At 41.0% G+C, this 18,426-nt stretch overlaps 1 pseudogene; it reads right to left on the minus strand.

Annotated features, from left to right (window-relative positions):
- Window positions 1-18,160: 18,160 nt before the first annotated feature.
- The window catches only part of LOC116089119, a 3,308-nt pseudogene continuing 3,042 nt past the window's right edge, over window positions 18,161-18,426 (minus strand).

Here is an 18,426-nt window from a genome sequence, read left to right on the forward strand (position 1 = left end):
AGGTGTTCCTGAAATCCAAAACTTCTTTTGCTCTGAGGCTGCTGATATGGCTCAGTTGGTGAAGTGCCTGCTGTCCAAGCATGAGAACCTGACTTTAGATCCCAAACCCTCTCATCAAAATCTGCTTGTGTGCCTTTGATTCTACTACTGAAGAGGCAGAGGCAGATGAAATACTAGGGCTTAATGGGCAGTTAGTCTGGCCAAATCAATGAGCTTTGGGTTAGTGAGCAACCTTGTCCCACAAAGGGGAGGGGTGGTTAAGAAAGACATCTGTTCCATATGTTTGCACACATATGCGGATTTAACTGAACCAACTTCACACACCTGAACACACACACACACACACACACACACACACACACACTTCTTATGCTTTAATCTAAAACAAAATTCTTGTGCACAGTCGCATATGCTGATAGTCACGCTCAGGGGTTACCATGGCTCATAGCTCAACAACGAGGCACTTGCTCCAACTTTGACCTCACCTAGGGTCTGACTAAGTGATCATGGATGGAAGTGATTTTTATAATTTGAATGTAACAAAATAAATGCACACTTAGAAACACGGTTATAGAACATGCACATAGGGACCAGCAAGAAGGGATTAAATACTTGCAGGAAATGGTTCTTTCTAACAATTCACCTGTCTCATGAGCTAAAAGAAAAAGAACACTGTCCAAAAGTACCTGCAGGAGAAACACTGGCTATTTCAAAGGCGTAGGCTGGAAATTAATGGGCCGACATGTTTTAATAAGCCTTTTATTCTCTGAATTGAGAATCCATTCCCTACTTGGTTAGTTGGCCTCATATAAATTCACTTTTCCTGGAAACATGAGCAGAATATTTTTCTCTATTAATTAATTTATTTATTCACTTTACATCCTGATCTCTGACCTCTCCTCCATGTCCACCTCCCCCCCATCCCGCCAGTCACACAGTACCTTCCCCGACCGTGCCCTCTTTGAGAGGGTGGAGGGCCCACCCCTCCACTCCCCATCCCTCTCCCCATATCCACCAAGTTTTTGCGGGACTAGGTGCATCCTGTCCCACTGAGGCCATACTAGGCAACCCAGTTATAGGAACAGGATGGACAGACAGGCAACAGTTTTAGGGACAGCCCCTGATTCCGTTGTTAGGGTAACCACCTAAAGACCAAGTTGCATATCTGTTACACGTGTGCAGGGGGTGTAGGTCCAGCTCGTGTATGTTCTTTGGTTGGTGGTTCAGTCTTTGAGATCCCCGAAGGGTACAGGTTAGTTAACTCTGTCATCCTGTGGAGCTCCTATCCCCTCCAGGATCCACAAACCTTCCTTCTATTCTTCAGTAAGAATCCCCAAGCTTCATACACTATTTGGCTGTGAGTGTCTGTATCTGAGTCAGTTGCTGGGTGGAGCTTCTCAGAGGACAGTTATGCTAGGCTCCTGTGTTCAAGGGTAACAGAGTATCATTAATAGTGTCAGGGATTGGTGCTTGTTCATGGAATGCATCTCAACTTAGGCCAGTTATTGGTTGACCATTCCCTCCATTGGGTGAAAGTTTTGTGGGTAGATTAGTATCCTTAACCCTCTATTGGGGGTCCTGACTGGCTATAGAAAGTGGCCACTTCAGGTTCCATATCCCCATTGCTAAGAGTCTCAGTGAAAGTCAGCCAGTAGATTCCTGGGAGCCTCCCAAGGCCCACGTCTTTGGCATCTCCTAGAAATGTCCCACCCCCAACAGCCTCACCAGCCACATATTAATTTATTTTAAAACTGACAGAGATTCAGAGAAAAGATTCCTGAATGTGTTTCTTAATATAAGATTTACATAAAATCTGAAAATAAAGATGGTCACACTTATTATTTGGATTATTAAAACAATTCCAATAAGTTTAAATATGCAGAATTTTTATTAAATGGGTTTACTAAAGTATTGAATATACATTTGCTACAAAATCTATGCTATAACTCAAAGCAGGAAGATATCTACAAAAATAAACATTCTTTTATGTAAAGTAGTGAAGATGATTCTTTAAAAGACTAGTGAGGCTGGACAGTGGTGTCGCATGCCTTTAATCCCAGCACTTGGAAGGCAGAGGCAGGTGGATTTCTGAGTTCAAGGCCAGCCTGGTCTACAGAGTGAGTTCCAGGCCAGCCAGGGCTATACAGAGAAACCTTGTCTCAAACAAAAACAAAAACAAAACAAAATAACAAAAACAAAAACAAACAAGCAAAAAAAAAAAAGACTAGTGAGATTTGTGATATGCTTTGTAACCAGATAACCTGTACTTATTTGAGACCTGTGTCTCAAGAAAGTAGCTGCAATTATGAGACCTGTCAAGTTCAAATATCTAGAGACAAAGTGCAGCAGAGCTGGAGATACTGTCTAATCAAAACTGACTAAAACAGTGAAGCATGGTATCTGTACACCAGCTTTCCCAGCGTTGGAGAGGCTGAGCAGGAGGATCCCTCAGGGATTCGCTCCACAGGTGGGCAGCTGCAGCAGTCCTGGTCTGTGGCTGAGGGGAGGGAGTCCGGGCTGTCCGGACTGAGGGGAGGGAGTCCACACCACATCCCAGGCTAATCTGCAATCTGGGCAAAAAAAAAAAAAACCCACTGGTTTCATCAACAAAACAAAGCACCACACTCACAAACTCAGAGTAGCTGTGGTAGCTGGTGTAAGACATGCAGGAGATCAACCCAATCAATCTTCTAGCATGGAGTAGGAAGGGATTCCTGACCTTCCTCCCCAATCCATAACTGAGGAGCTCTAGACAGTTGCTGGGTTCTGCAGAGAGGAGGGAGTCAGTTTTCTGTAAGCGTGTAGCCCCTGGAGTAGGTTAGCCATACTCCAGTGGATGGCCTCACACCCAGAAAGAAATACACGGTCAGCACAAACTGGAATCAATTGGTTACTGCTTGTATAAAAAACAAAGAGAACACAAGTTGCAGATATAGTGAGTTAGGGCTGGATCTGGGAGGACTCAAAGGGAGGAGAAAGGGGTGGATGTGGCTAAAATACATTGTATGACATTCTCAAAGGATACAATATGTAGTTTTAAAAGTCATAAACATGGAAAAGGGATTTGTAGGGAGGAGGGGTTTGGATTGGGTAGGAAGTCAAATTAATGACAGTGCATGCTGTACATGTGTGAAAATGTAAAAAAAAAAAACTAATTTAACTAATAAAATACATGGAAATACTACATATGAAAACAGAAGACAGTAGCTCCATGGTTATGAGAGTGTGTGTTGTTCAAGGTTTGGAGAAGATACTGTTTGAGGCATAAGAATAGATGCGGTAGAGGCAATAGATGCTGAGGTCTATTGACCAGGATCTCTCTTGATGTAATGGAGAAGAAAGAAACTCCATCTCTTTGAGCTTCACTGGATGGTCCCCTCAGCCCTCAGCCCTTCGCATTTGCTATTTCTAAGATCAGTCTCTCTCTCTCTCTCTCTCTCTCTCTCTCTCTCTCTCTCTCTCTCTCTCTCTCTCCCTCCCTCCCCCTCTCTCTCTCTTTCTCTCTCTCTCTCTCCCTCCTTCTCCCTCTCTCCCTGTCTCTGTCTCTGTCTCTCTCTGTCTCTCTGTCTGTCTCTCTCTCTCTCACTCTCTCTCTCTTTCCCTCCCTCTCCCTCTCTCCCTGTCTCTGTCTCTGTCTCTCTCTGTCTCTCTGTCTGTCTGTCTCTCTCTCACTCTTTCTCTCCCTCCCTCTCCCTCTCTCCCTGTCTCTGTCTCTCTCTGTCTCTCTGTCTCTGTCTCTGTCTCTCTGTCTCTGTCTCTCTCTGTCTCTCTCTCTCTCTCTGTGTCTATCTGCTCCTTATTATCCAACAACCATGACCTTGCAGATTTGATAAAATGGCAGTTACCGTTGCAGACTGGTTATCCGACTCTGCAGTCCTCCTAGGCCATCCTTTCCTTTGGACTCTGGACTCCTAATCCTACAGCTATGCTGTGGCTCTGTAGGTAAGAGCTACTCCTCTCCTGCTTGGTCCTCTGGCAAACATTCATGAGCTTGGAGTAATTGTTCACTTGGGAGTGTACCAGCCCAGCATACATGAAGCCTTGGGTTGAATCCCAACTACTGCATGAAATTAAGTGTGGTGGTTCAGACCTGTGTCCAGCACTCAGAAGGTAGAAGCAGGAGAATCAGGAGCTCAAGGTCATCCATAGGGAGTTCAAAGCAAGACACAAGACCACCTTAAAATTAAACTAAGGGCATAGCAGTGTCCTGTTACAGGACTGAAAAGACACAGTTTCTAATGCAATGTTTCTTAAACTTTTTCCACTAGTGAACCCTTTTGCCTAAACATATTTTTATAAGACTTGGGTATATAATTATATAAACTAGGCATACTAATTAAACATTGATAAAAAATCATTTAAAATTATTTTAAGACAACTCTTTAGCATACATACAATGTTACCATTTATTAAAAATTAAAGTAAATTTGCATACTAATGAGGATGTGCTTGTTTATTTTTCCATAAAGAATTACATCTTGGCTGAATGTTAAATCTTACAGAATTTAGGGCCTCTTCAACATTTGTCAGAATTGATCTATATTTTGACTTTATAATGGTCAGTGCTGAGAGTGCTAATTTGTATGCATACATATTATAAACTCACAGAAATTCATTTAGGACTATTTCAAAATTGTTTTAAATCCTGTCCAAATCCTAAACCAAAATAGATTTAAGAATTTTTTATATAAAATATAAATCAGTATATTTACTACAATTGCTCAAATCAAGCATCCTAACACAATGCCGTCCAAACATACTAAATACTTAAATGCTGAGGAATGATAGTAGATTACAAAAATACTTCAGGTATTTGTTTATTATGGTCATGACGGTTTCTATCACATCAGAAAACTGTTTACATAGAAAAAAAGAAGAGAAGAGAAAAAGAAAAGAAAAGAAGAGAAAAGAAAAGGAACCCAGTATGGTTAGTAGTATATGGAAGTCTTGAATCAATGCCTCAGTTTGGGGCAGTGTTCACTGGTGGGACATGGTGTTAGTGTGCATGCTGTGTGTTCAAAACCAAGGCTGCCGTGAAGTCTCCTGATACAAATGAGAAAGCACAGCCAAAAACACTTCACATCCACTGTGTTTAATTTTAAACTGTCTTTCGGTACCTGCGCCTTCTGTGATCTTTCACTGATGCTAAAATGCTCCAAACACCCTCATTCAGACAGAGAAATACACGTGGGGTCACGGCCGCAGCCTAGGTGTTCCAGACAAGTGTAGTGAGAATCTAGATGCCTGACGGTCACCACGAGCCTGGGGGATTTCAACCAAGCCATTTCAAGTCTCAGTGTTCAGGATCTACGGGAACGAATGCTGTATCTGTGACTTCCTGGGAAAACCAGTCCTAGTGTCGACAGGAAGGCCCTCATAAGGATGAACCTTCCGAACAAAAAACCCACGGAAGGGGTTGCAGAGACAAACTATGGAGCAGAGACAAACTATGGAGCAGAGACTAACTATGGAGCAGAGACTGAAGGAAGGACAGGCCAGAGACTGCCCCACCTGGGAATCCTTGCTATATTCAGTTATAAAATCCAGACACTATTGTGGATGCCAGCAAGTGCTGGCTGACAGGAGCTTGATATAGCTGTCTCCTGAGAGGCTCTGACAGTACCCGACTAATACAGAAGTAGAGGCTCACAGCCATCCATTGGACTGAGCACAGGGTCCCCAGTGAAGGAGCTAGAGAAAGAACCCAAGGAGCTGAAGGGGTTTACAGCCCCTTAGGACAAACAACAATATGAACTAAATAGTATCCTCAAAGCTTCCAGAGACTATACCATCAACCAAAGAGTACACAGGGTGGGACTCATGGGTCCAGCTGCATATTTATAGCATGGTCCCAGTCGGTCATCAATGGGAGGAGAGGCCCTTGGTCCTGTGAAGGTTCTATGCCCCAGTGTAGGGGAATGCCAGGGTCAGGAAACAGGAGAGGGTGGGTTGGTGAGCAGGGGGAAGGGAGAGGGAACAGGGTTTTTTTTTTCTTTTTTATGGAGGGTAAACTGGGAAAGGAGATATCATATGACCTGTAAATAAAGAAAATATCTAATAAAAATAAACAAATAAAAGATGAACTTCCACCTGCTAACTCACAGGCTTATAGACACCAAGATAGCCCTGCTGACCACATCCTTGGAAGATTCACCATCAAACACAATGAGAATATAGGGGGCAGAGGTGCCCTTGCATCTCCTGATACCCAAGATTCTGCCAGACAATCCCCCTCTGACCACAGGCTTTTTTTTTTATCTAGGGGCTTCTTGCAAGCCTTGAACCACTTGAAAGTACATTTTTTATTTCTAAAGCAAAAACAGTCATAAAATCAAAGCCTATGGCTAAGAAAATATTTGAAAAGTTAAAAATGTTTAAAATGTTAAAAAACAAAAACAAAAACAAAAACAGGGATTCCCTTGAAAATCCTGAGGAAACACAGACTCTTATGGCAAGGCAGACATGGCTCCATTTATCTTCTCCCAGGAAAGTGGGTTAATATTTTATAGAACCAACCAGGACAGAGACAGTACATGCCCTTGGTGTTTTAGGCTAACTTCTAAAATGGGGCACATGCAATTATTCCTATCCTACATGAAAAGAATACTAATTAAGATGTTTGCAACAAACAAATGTTAATTTAAAAAAAATACAGCTGTTTTTTCAAAGAGTAGCTTTCTTAATGTGTATTAGCCACATACTGCTAGCAAGTCTGTCACTATTTGAATAAAGCCAACAGCACTGGCTTTTACACCATCCACCCTGACATTACAACTGTGCTGGTTAGGTTTTTCTCAATGACACAAACTAGAATTAACTGAAAACAGGGAATCTCTGTTGAGAAAATATCCCCATCAGACTGGCCTGTGGGCAAGCCTGTGAGGTAATTTTCTCAATTGATGGTTAATGTGAGAGGGCCTAGACCATTGTGGGTAGTGGCTAACCCCGGGCTGGGAGGTCCTAGGTTGTATACAAAAAGCAGGCCAAGGGGAGTAATATACAGCACCATGCCTCTAAGTCCTCTGCTTTGGTCGGTTCCTACTTCCAAGCTCCTGCTCCGAGTTCCTTCAACAGAGCTCTGTGTTATAAACCATAAGATGAAATAAACCCTTTCCTCCCAAGCTGTTGTTGGTCAAGGTGTTCTGTGATGGCAGTAGAAAACTAACTCAAATGATAGCCATGACATGCTATTATCCTTCTCAGTCATAGAGATTTCCAGTGCTGCACACTCAGAAAAATATCCCAGGCAAGGCTGGAGGTCTCCTGACTGCGTATTCCCATGCCTGTCAGAGATGCAAGGGAACATAGAAAGGATCCTGAGATGCAGTTCTTCCTTTAATCACCCTTCTGCACTGGCTTCAGTGCCATGCTCCAAATGGTCCGTGAGTTAGTTCAGTTGTCGGAAACTGTTTAGCATTCTATTGCTCCATTTTCACAGGACTGATGGAGTGGTAGTACTCCAACCTTCTCTTTCCTCTGCTTCACCTCTCTCTACCTCCTTGAAGTGAATGTCATACTCAGAAGAAATCTAGGCCTTGTAGTTCCGCAACCAAAGACGTCAAGTTAGTTGCATTCGAAGTTCAGAATAATTATCCAATTTAGTTGCAGGAAAGGAAGAAGTGAGCAATGACTATTTTAATTTTTTTAATTTAAAGAAATAATGTTTGGAATGCTAGCATATAGAGTGCTAGTCCTCAGAGCCTTACATGTTTGTTCTGTAATCAGAAACGGATTTTGACATTTATTACCATCGCATTGTGCAAACCATTGCAAAAGCCAATGTGCCTCTGCAGTGTGGTAGTGCAGCAGCAGAATCATCCACAGGGTGTAGAAACCTAGTCTGGTCCTTGTCAAATGAAGAAGTATGAGATACACTTTTACCACAGTGCATTCCATTCAGGTTGCCATAACAGGAAGGACTCCTGCAGGATTCAGCTGAACTCCAGGGAAACCAAGGCAGTGAAATTTTTAAACGTTATGCAAGTTAGTGGATGCAAAGGAGCAGTCCTTTGTGGGGAGAGTTTAGTTTAGATACGCCCCTGATGTTTTCTAACATCTTCTACAGAAGTTAAGCTGTCACTTGATGTTTTTGGTGTTATTTTAAAAACGTCTTTAGCCAAATGAAGCTGAAAGGAACACAGGTCTGTCTCAATCACACATTAGTGGGTTTTATTAATCTGTAAGATTGACAGGTAACCAAGTTTAGAACAAATGCTTTATAATATTTAGAAATGATATAAAAAAACATTACCCAAATTAGATACAGTACTAACAAATAAAATTATATCTAATTTGTGCCCCAACTTGCCACATATGACCGTAAAACCAGGGTAAATTTTATGTGGATAAAACCAAACAGAACTCAAACAAAGAACTTCATGAGGAAGCACAGGATAAGTGGAACTTACTAATTTTCTGAAATCTATATTTTATTGAGCAGTGTGTTTACTTGTGAGCACTGGATATTCTTAGATGATCACTATGCCACTGATGATGTCAAGAATTTACTGAGTGGCAATAAATTCACAAGCCAATCTGTTTCTTTGGCTACAACTTATCAAGTAGAGCCAATTTCCCTTGATGTCTGGATGTTAACGATCTTAGTTACTGATATTGGTCCTCAAGTCACAAATTAAACATCTTACAGTTGTGTATATGCAAGCATGTACAAGTGTGCATGTGCGTGTGAGTGTGCATGTGTGTGTGTGTGTGTTTTACAGAATGACTACAAAATCATAAAACAGAGCAATGAGTCCCAAGGGGTTTTCTGTGTGTAAAGAGTCACTCTAAGTGGCTAGATAAGCTGTTACTTGTCAGACACAGGGTCAAGTCAAGCCTCAGAGGTTCAGGACCACAGAGAAGAGTCACAGGACTTGGACCAGACAGGTAGGTATATAGATAGACCACACAATTTTAGTAGGCTTTGGGAATTCTCCTGCGAGTCCCTCGAAACACCCCTAGCGATAGAATGTCAGGTCAGAATATCATCAGCACAATAGTTTTAAACATCCTTTTCACATGGCCCAAGCCCAAGTGTTGTCTCCAGCATTGGTTGGTGTGTTTGATCAGCATTCTGGTCTGCTTTTGTGTTTTACATATAGTCTGAAGACATGCTTACGCCCATATGTTCCTAGCATATTTTGATACCTTTAGAGGTGGCTTCTTCTTACTTGTAGGAATAATCAATCTTTGGTCTATGCCTTGTGCTGGGCATTAGCCAGGTAGTAGTGTCCACACCTCTAACAGGATGCAGTCATCCACTATTATTTGCCCTTAAATGCTACCAAGTTCTGCTCTGCACAAGATGGTCTCCCAGGCCAAGGTACAGCTTATGCCACTGTTTGACAAACCATGAAGTAACTCAGAGCAGGGTGAAACTTGACCCCCACACACTCCTGCTGTGACCTGCACAGCTTCAAGGATTGACCTCCTTGGAGCTGTAGGGAATTGAGGAATGAAGAAATGACAAGACACAGAAAAGCTGGGATTTGGTACCTACTGAGCTTTAGTGGGGCATACCAGCAGCCTGGAAACTTAGCACATTTATGGTATACAGTGAAACTGAATAAGGAAGTGGACTTATAAACAGCTGAGCCAGGAAACGGGTTAGCTAATCTTGCAGGGGGGCGGGGGGAGCATGCAACGAGGGGATTGTTCTTAGTAAGGGAGCAGTCTCAAGCTGCAATCACCTTAGAGGAGAAAACTGTGGTTGGTGATTTCTATATATACTGTCAATACCTGAACTCAGATCAAAAGGAATCCTTACCATTCCCAAGGGTCTGAGGCATTGTGGTCTTTGACAAGGCTGTGATACACCCATGTCAAGAATACACATTCACTTGGTGACTTCATCTGCTCCCAACGGGTTCCCTAACAGGACATAGGAAGTGGCTAAATAAAAATTTCAGAGCAAGGCCATGGTATCTTAATGAAGAATTGTTCAGAGGCATCGTGATGGATGGGAGGGTCCATCCCATAAGAACTGCCTTTCTTAAAACATCCTCTTCACTATGCAGAAGCCCAACAGTGCAGCCTCCTGATGGCTCCTGAGGTTAGATCTCCCTCTCGGTCTTCCTTTGAGGAGAAAACACTTTTTGCCCAGGCTTCTATGATTTATGGAAGCCACTTGTTCTCCTTTAAATGTTACAAGCTCAGCAGGTCAAAAAATAAACTTTTGTTTAAAGCAAGATTAAAAAAAAAAAAAAGCAACATTCTTCAAAGGATGTCACAAAATGTGGTCCACACTGCACAGCCAGGGCTTCCAGATCCCACCAGGTTTCAGTTTTGTGAATATTTTATCAGCCATTTCAACAATAGGGTTCAAGTGACCTGCTTAGCTTATTTATCAAAGGCATCTGTTGTTATTCCGTAATAACAAAAGTGCGCCTGCCTGACAACTTAACAGCAAAAGCCTTTTCTTTGAATCTTATGCTTTAAAAGTCTGCCAGGTAATTAACTTCCCAGCAGTTTGGTTGGCAAAGTAATAAGACAGGCAGAAGGAAGCTTTCATTAATGACTGACCGTGGAAACTGTAGTTAAAGACTGTCGAGCTAATGTAATCAGTAATAGAAGGCTGAGTGGAATGAGCTGAGTAGAATGTGACAACGCACAAGCCTTCCATGGGACCTACTCTAAACTAAAAGCAGGAGAAAGAAAGCAGAAGCCACTGGGTATGGAAGGCGGGACTGTAATCCCAGCACCCAGGGAGTAAAGGTAAAGGATTGGGAGTTCAAGTTCAACTTGGGCTACATAGCAACACTGTCTTATGTTTTTATTTATTTTATTGGTTATTTTATTTATTTACAATTCAAATGTTATCCCCCTTCCCAGTTAAACCCCCTATCTCCTCCCCAGTGCCCCTACCTCTATGAGGGTGCTCCCCCACCCATCCACCTCCTCCCATCACTATCTTTAAAAAGGGAGAGAGACAAAAACATCGTTCACATTAAAAATTCACATAATGAGAAGATTCTGTTAATTGTACTGTCAACAAAAGAGACTGTTCTCACCTCAAAGGAAGAAAAGACTTGACTGGAACTGAACACAAATCATCATGGCTTGGAAACAGATTCTGGTTTCCTAAATACCATGCTCCAACATGGTAACTGCTCAAGGATGTTTTATTGCAGCAGAACAAAGGAAATCAAGACGATTTTTAGATACTTTAATGGAAACTTTGGGTAGATGGGGATATGGCAAAGCAGGGAAATCTCTTGCTGTTGAGTTCAGACTCTATCTGACTGCATTCCTAACCTTCGGTTGGTGGCAGCTAGGGGTCTTTTTATATGATCCAGTGGATTCACCTAATGGTCACAAAGATGCTCAGTCATATAGAGAGGATAGCAAACGGCTATCCTTGACCCAGACTTGCAACATCAATCAATCAACCTTTGTAGTTACAGTTTCTTTCCAGGAATTCCCACTTACAGTTTCAAGACTCGATTATGTAAAAGAACACAGAATCATGGAAAAATAACCAAATTCCACTTGACAAGTGATCTCAGCTTCAGCATCCTGGTTATCCACACAGCATGAGGAGAAAAAATTCATGAAGATAGAGAGAGGCAGAAAGAAGAAACAGATCTTCCCTTAAGGATGACTGCTCAGTTTTTGTACATGTGTACTGCTAAAGTGAAGAGTGTTTCGAATGCCCCATCTAAGAGTCACTAAATAGCAATGACTTTTTTCTATGGATAATTGTCTTTGAGAGTAGCTACTGGTCAAAACTTCTATTTCTCTCTCTAATGAGAAGACAGATTAAGATATTGCTGCTGAATCACTACATGCCAACTCAGAAACAGAACCTGGGGCATCCCACTTTTCTCAGCCTCTTCTAAGGGCCAGACAATGTTATACCATAAGGAATTATTTTTAGTAATTATTTTAAAAGAAAACTAAAATTCTAATGTAGAATAAGATATGAAGCAAAATTAGTCACAAAGGAGAATATAAATCAGATTTTTTTGTACCTGTGGTAACATTAGAACACCAGCTGTTTTAATCAGGTCTATAGTTTCCAGTGTAATCCATTAATATTTGCTAATGTGCCTTTTAATTTGTATTTATTAACTCTGAGGACTGAGTAGGTGACTTGGTGGCTAAGATCACTTGTTCTGCATTCGCAAGGACCTGAGCTCGAATCCCCAGGACCCAAGTAAAAAGCTAAACATGGCTATGCATGGTTAAATATGTCTGAAACTTCCACTATGGGAGGCAGAGATGGGAGGATACTGGGAGCTTAGCCCAAATGGTGAATATCAGGAGGGCTAAGAAACCCGTCACTCACAGAGCAATAAGGCAGAGAGGAAGCAACAGAGGGAGACACCTGCCTCCACTTCCATACTTTCAGAAGCAGACAACACATGTACACTCAGTCCACATATACACACCACCTACAAACACACACCACAAACCACATACATACACGAAAACATACACTATATATCACACACAATACACATTTACACCACTTGCACACAGTGCACATATACACATAAACACACACCACAAACCACACACACACATATACTCACTTACATACAGTATACATATACACCACATGTACGCATACATATTACACACAGATACATACACACAGGGAGGGAGGGAGAGAGAGAGAGAATTAAGAACAAGTCAAGATTTGATTCATTACACAAAGAGACATGAGGGGAAAAGGAAGAAATAATACTCAGTTTCAGCACTGATCAATTAACACAGAGACATTGCATCTGTCTTTCTCAATCCAGTATTTAGTTGTCCTTGATTCTGGGTCCTCATAAATAACGTCTAGTTGACCATGGTTAAGGAATGGTTTGTATGGAGTAAAAACCCTTTCAGAAGTTAAAAATAATCCAATTCTTTTACTTTAGTTAAGACATCACTGCACTCATTACTCAAAGCATAATTTATTCATGAAGATATCAGCTGAATAGCTAATGCCTAATTCTAGAAATGTACTTCATATTATGAACCATTGGTAAGGTTTCTTTTAAAAATCCTAAAATGTATACTATTTCACATTCTTACTTTCTTAACAAACTTGGAATCCATTTCTAGGTAAGTTTAGCTCCTATTACACTCTTACATTTAGAGGAATTTTAATCCAGAAACATGAATGCTCTGCCAAGCAATCACATCAAAGGCTTTGGAGGTCTGTGATCTGGCTATAATTCAGACATGCCTTTAACCCCAGGAGTCAGAGGCAAACAGATCTTTGAGTTGAAGGCCAATCTGGTATAGAGCAAGTTTCAGGTAAAGAAAGGTTAGGTACAGGCATGGTGGCACACACCTTTAATCCCAGCACTGGAGAGACAGAGGCATGCAGGTTTCTGAGTTCTAGTCAGTCAGTTGGGTAGAATCCTGTGAGTTGAGAGACAGTTCAGCAGAGTGGAGTTTGTGGCAGTTCAGTTCATGGAGTGCACAGACAGTTTTTTCACAGGGACAGTTTTACAGACAGTTTGCAGAAAGAACAAGCTAGACACACATGAAGACAGAACAAGCTAGAGAAAGAGAAAGAGTCAGAAGATTCAAACAGATTGCTAGTGTTAGTTTGAGGCTAAGCAGAACAATTCAGTCAAAAGCTGAGAGAAGCCAGTTTGAATAAGTCAGCTTGGAAAGGAATTTGAGCCAGAACAGCTGAGTTGAACCAGCCAGTTAAAATTCAGAAAGACCTAGAAAAAATGATGAACCTCCAAGATAATAATTATATAAGGTGAATAAAAGTTCCTTTTACACTTATATGCTAAGGGAAATCATGCCAGATCAAGTTGTAGACCAAAGATTAAGATAAATTGTCTTAAGTAGAAACATACTGAGTGGAGAAAACTGTTTCATCTTCAGCTTTAACCACAGTTGCAAACCATTTGCCTTTCTAGGTTCATTGCTTAGGCATCATTAGGTTGACTAATGGCTAAAAGCACTAGGAAATGAACTTTTCTTCATCCTGTCATCAAAACACAGTTACACATCCAGGGACATAGAAGGGACATTATAGAAGCCAGCTCTTTTATAACTCTCAATCTGAGATAATCTCTACTGAAAACATGCATAAACATGTCGGAGCACAGACTCATATCCTGCTGGTCCTGTTTTTACTGGCCCCAGGCACACTTTCCTATCTCTCAACTGTGAGATTTAAATGAAAAAGAAGATTCTTCAGTTTTTAGAATCAAGTGATTAACTTCCATTAAATGTGACTCCTCACTCAAGTTCATAGTTTTTCTGAGCCTGGCTTGCCTTTCCATTCACCATCAGCATGGATCTACCCTATGAAGTCTTAGGTTTGTTTTCAGTTGGGTATTTGCATTTGGCCATGGACATTCTGTGGAGATGGCTGTCTCATCATTGCAACACCTAGGAATTCACTTTAGCTTTGAAGTCATTCCCAAGGAGAATGTTTTATTTCTGAATATTTCTTTATGTTAGGCCACTTACCTACTTTTCTTAGCCAAGGCCATATAAGGTCTGTATTTAGCAAAAAAATTTTTTTTAATTATTCTATTGAAAAATTAACTTCAGCCACTGATTTTCAGAGTACAGGCAAACCATTCAAGTCAGTGTCTGCTTAGGAAATGTATGACCTTGTTGTGATTCTAAAATTTAGCTTCTCCAGTAGATGTTAGAAGAAGAACATCAAATCCAGATACCATCCTTTTTTCTTTCAATTGGCTATAACTGAGTTATAAGCTAACTACAAGTTTCTACAAGTCTGCCTTACAAAAGATGATACATTTCCCAAACATTTGCATAGGATGAAAAACAATGTTCCATTCCATTCAAGGTGAAACAGGAGCTTGACATTTCAATAGTTCATGATCCTAAATTCTAATGCATGTTCCATAGCATGGTGTGCTATGTAGTAGCATACAAGGGCTGTTCTAGCTAGAGTCTGTTCCAAGAAACAACAGAGGGGATGAGTATCCACTTTTCAGCAAAACAACTGACTTTTATGGCTGAGTCAGGATGAACAGATGCAAATAAGAAGCCTCACTCTTGATTCCTCATCCCGCACACAATTGATCTTTATCTGGCTCAGTTGTCAACTCACATTTCCTCTGTAAAGGTGAAACTAAATTTGGAGCCTTACCCTGTAAAAGTATTGTGGTATGGTTAGTACGTGGAGTATTTTCAGCAGTATTGCGCAGGTAATGTTCGCATGTCCATTGTGAGGACATTTCAGGGCCATGCTGTACGCCTGGCTGTTTCTAGAAGAACCCACCATGTTTGTGAGGTGGGAGGTAACTCAGAGGATGCATGCCAATCAGAATTAAACATGTATCAGAAAGGGGAGTGGGGGGAGAAAGGACATGGGAGGGAAGGCAGCCTGTGCTTGTACATTATGAGAACACATAAAACCAGATCTTTGAATCATGTACACAGGAACTTGTTTTTACACACAAGAGGTAAAGTGTGTTTTCAAAGACAGAAAGAAAGAAAGAAGAAAGGAAGGGAGGGAGGCAGGGAGGGGAAAAGGGGAGCAAGAGAAAGAAAAAAAGAAAGAAAGAAAGAAAGAAAGAAAGAGAAAGAAAGAAAGAAAGAAAGAAAGAAAGAAAGAAAGAAAGAAAGAGAGGAAGGAAAGAAAGAGAAAAAGAAAGAAAGGAAGAAAGAAAGAAAAAAGAAAGAAGGAAAGAAAGAAAGAAAGAGAGAGGAAGGAAAGAAAGAAAGAAATGAAGAAAGAAAGAGAGAAAGAGAGAGGAAGGAAAGAAAGAGAGATAGAAAGAAAGAAAGAAAGAAAGAAAGAAAGAAAGAAGAAAGAAGGAAAGAAAGAAAGAGTGGAAGGAAGGAAAGAAAGAAAGAGAGAAAGGAAGGAAGAAAGAAAGAGAGAAAGAAAGGGAGAGGAAGGAAAGAAAGAGAGATAGAAAGAAAGAAAGAAAGAAAGAAAGAGAAAGAGAGAGGAAGGAAAGAGAGATAGAAAGAAAGAAAGGAGGAAAGAAAGAAAAAAGAAAGAAGTAAAGAAAAAAGAAAGAAAGAAAGAAAAAAGAGAAAGAGAGAGGAAGGAAAGAGAGATAGAAAGAAAGAAAGAAAGAGTGGAAGGAAGGAAAGAAAGAAAGAGAGAAAGAAAGAAAGAGAAAAAGGAAGAAAGAAAGAAAGAAAGAAAGAAAAAAGAAAGAAGGAAAGAAAGAAAGAGTGGAAGGAAGGAAAGAAAGAAAGAGAGAAAGGAAGAAAGAAATAGAGAAAGAAAGAGAGAGGAAGGAAAGAAAGAGAGAGAAAGAGAAAGAAAGAAAGAAAGAAAGAAAGAAAGAAAGGAAAGAAGGAAGAAAGAAAGAAAGAAAGAAAGAAAGAAAGAAAGAAAGAAAGGAAGGAAGGAAGGAAGAAAGAAAGGAGGAAAGAAAGAAAAAAGGATTACATCCATGGAAGGCCAAGTTCAGGAAGTGAATGAGGTGAATGAGGCCTAGCTCACCATGCCCAGGAAAGAGGGCATGGGGAGGGTAAGATGCCACTACACAAGCACAGGTGCTGGCTCCCTGCTCCAGAGAACTCTATCCCTTGTTAATTTACAGCCGCATCATAAAATGGCTTTGGAAGGACTCTGACATTCAGCCATGAAGCATAGACAGCACAATAAAACAGACAAAGTAAAGTAAAATATATTTTTCTTTATGTCTCATTAGCTTTTATAAGTCATTAATATTTGGGCAACAGCAACATGAGTGAAATACTATAAACCTTCACTGCCAATAGCACTATCATCAAGATCCACAGCATCACTGGTTTCCCCAAGGAATGTTTATTTGACAAAATATGGACAACTGCTTGACTCATGAATAAGAAGACTTGAATGGGTATATCCAGTTTTTGTTACTGTAAAGAAATAAGTTTTTCTAATTAAACCATAATTTCTCACATAAAATCTAGGCAACTTGGATTTCTAGTAACAGATATAAATGCCCAATTCTTTCATTATGTGCAAGGATTCCAGGCCCTTCTTTCTGTTCCTCTTAATGTCAGAGGAGATGTGGTCCCTCCTGCTGTATCCCCTGCCTGCCCATCTTACCCGCCAGAGACTGAGCATATATTCCACCTTAAAAACAGTATTATCAGGAGAAAAGATGACTATTGAATAGAAAACAATAGCCAGTTATAAAAAGATTGAAATTCAACATGACCAAAGGTTTTCTAAATATAGCCACAATTTTCCAATTTGGTGTTGTTCCAATTTAGTCGCAATTTAATTCCAATTTAGTTGGTTCACTGAGACAAAAGTGAATTTTTCTTCTATCTCTTGAGCCACTTCATGTCTGAAAAAATGACATTTTTTCAAAGTTTTGTTTATTTATTTTATATTTTCAGAGTTTCATGTAGCCCAGGCTAGCCTCTAGTTCCACTACGCAGCTGAGGATGTTTAACTTCTTTTTTTCCCTAATGTTTAGAATCTTAAACTAAATCTTTTATTTCAAAAACAAAATCAAAACTACTTTTTAGGGAGAGAAGGTGCGTAAAAGATGGACATATTCTCATGATCAGTTCCTTCCTACCTCCTCAGGCTGGATGGAGAGGGGGGAACATGGTCGAGTGTCACCTCAAGGGCTGAGGTTGGCTCACAGCTTTGTGGGTGTGGCTTGCAATCTTTACTCAAGTCACACAACACCTAGAAAGGGTTAGTTCTAGGGGACAGCCCCATGTCACCAGCTAGTCAGTCCCTTTCTCTATGTCCACCCACAACATGGTAGAACCAAGCAACCCATTCATCTACAACAGAATATGAAGCTCATGCTGTCCTGCTTCCTGTGCTGCTAGGTGAGGAGATACACAAGACAGCAACGAGGAACCCTGAACCCTTGCAAGCCAGCTGCTGCCAGTCCTTGAACTGTCAGTGACATTTCTGAGACTAGCCTGAACCCTGACTCCTCATATCAATGGGACAGGTTTGGTCATCTGCACTGGAGTATAAAGAGAAATCAAGCCGAGTTTGAGCCATAAGTGGACTGTGACACATTTCTGAGTTAGGTTAAAATGTCACATGTGCACGGGAAGCAGACGAATAAGTCTTGTGAGGGAGGTGATGCCAAGGTAGAACTGGCATCTAGCCCTCTGAGGAGATGCTCCCTGCGGTAATGTCAGGAGCTAGGCTACCTCAAGGAAGGTGTTGCTTTGGAAGATAGAAGAGACAATTTTCCCTGTAGCATTGATTGTGCCTTCACTGTCTGAACTAGATTCAGAGTCACTGCTTTCAGAGTAAGCATCCAAGCCAGGAAGATTGCCGATGCACACAGCAGCAGAGGGCAGTGAGTAGAATAAGGTCCGCACAGAGGAGAGCTTCCAAGAGACATGCAGGATGAAGCCTCTTGAGCCTTGTCATCTGGGTCAGGGTCTGGTTTTAGTCTTTTCACACTATTACCCCTCCCTGAGCTGTGGTGGTCCTGCTGATTTTCACGGAGGAATCTCAACCGACACAGAATCAGCTACTCGACCCGACTCACCAGGGGT

Source organism: Mastomys coucha, unplaced genomic scaffold (genome assembly GCF_008632895.1).
Source record: "Mastomys coucha isolate ucsf_1 unplaced genomic scaffold, UCSF_Mcou_1 pScaffold14, whole genome shotgun sequence".
In the NCBI taxonomy this organism is placed as follows: Eukaryota; Metazoa; Chordata; class Mammalia; order Rodentia; family Muridae; genus Mastomys; species Mastomys coucha.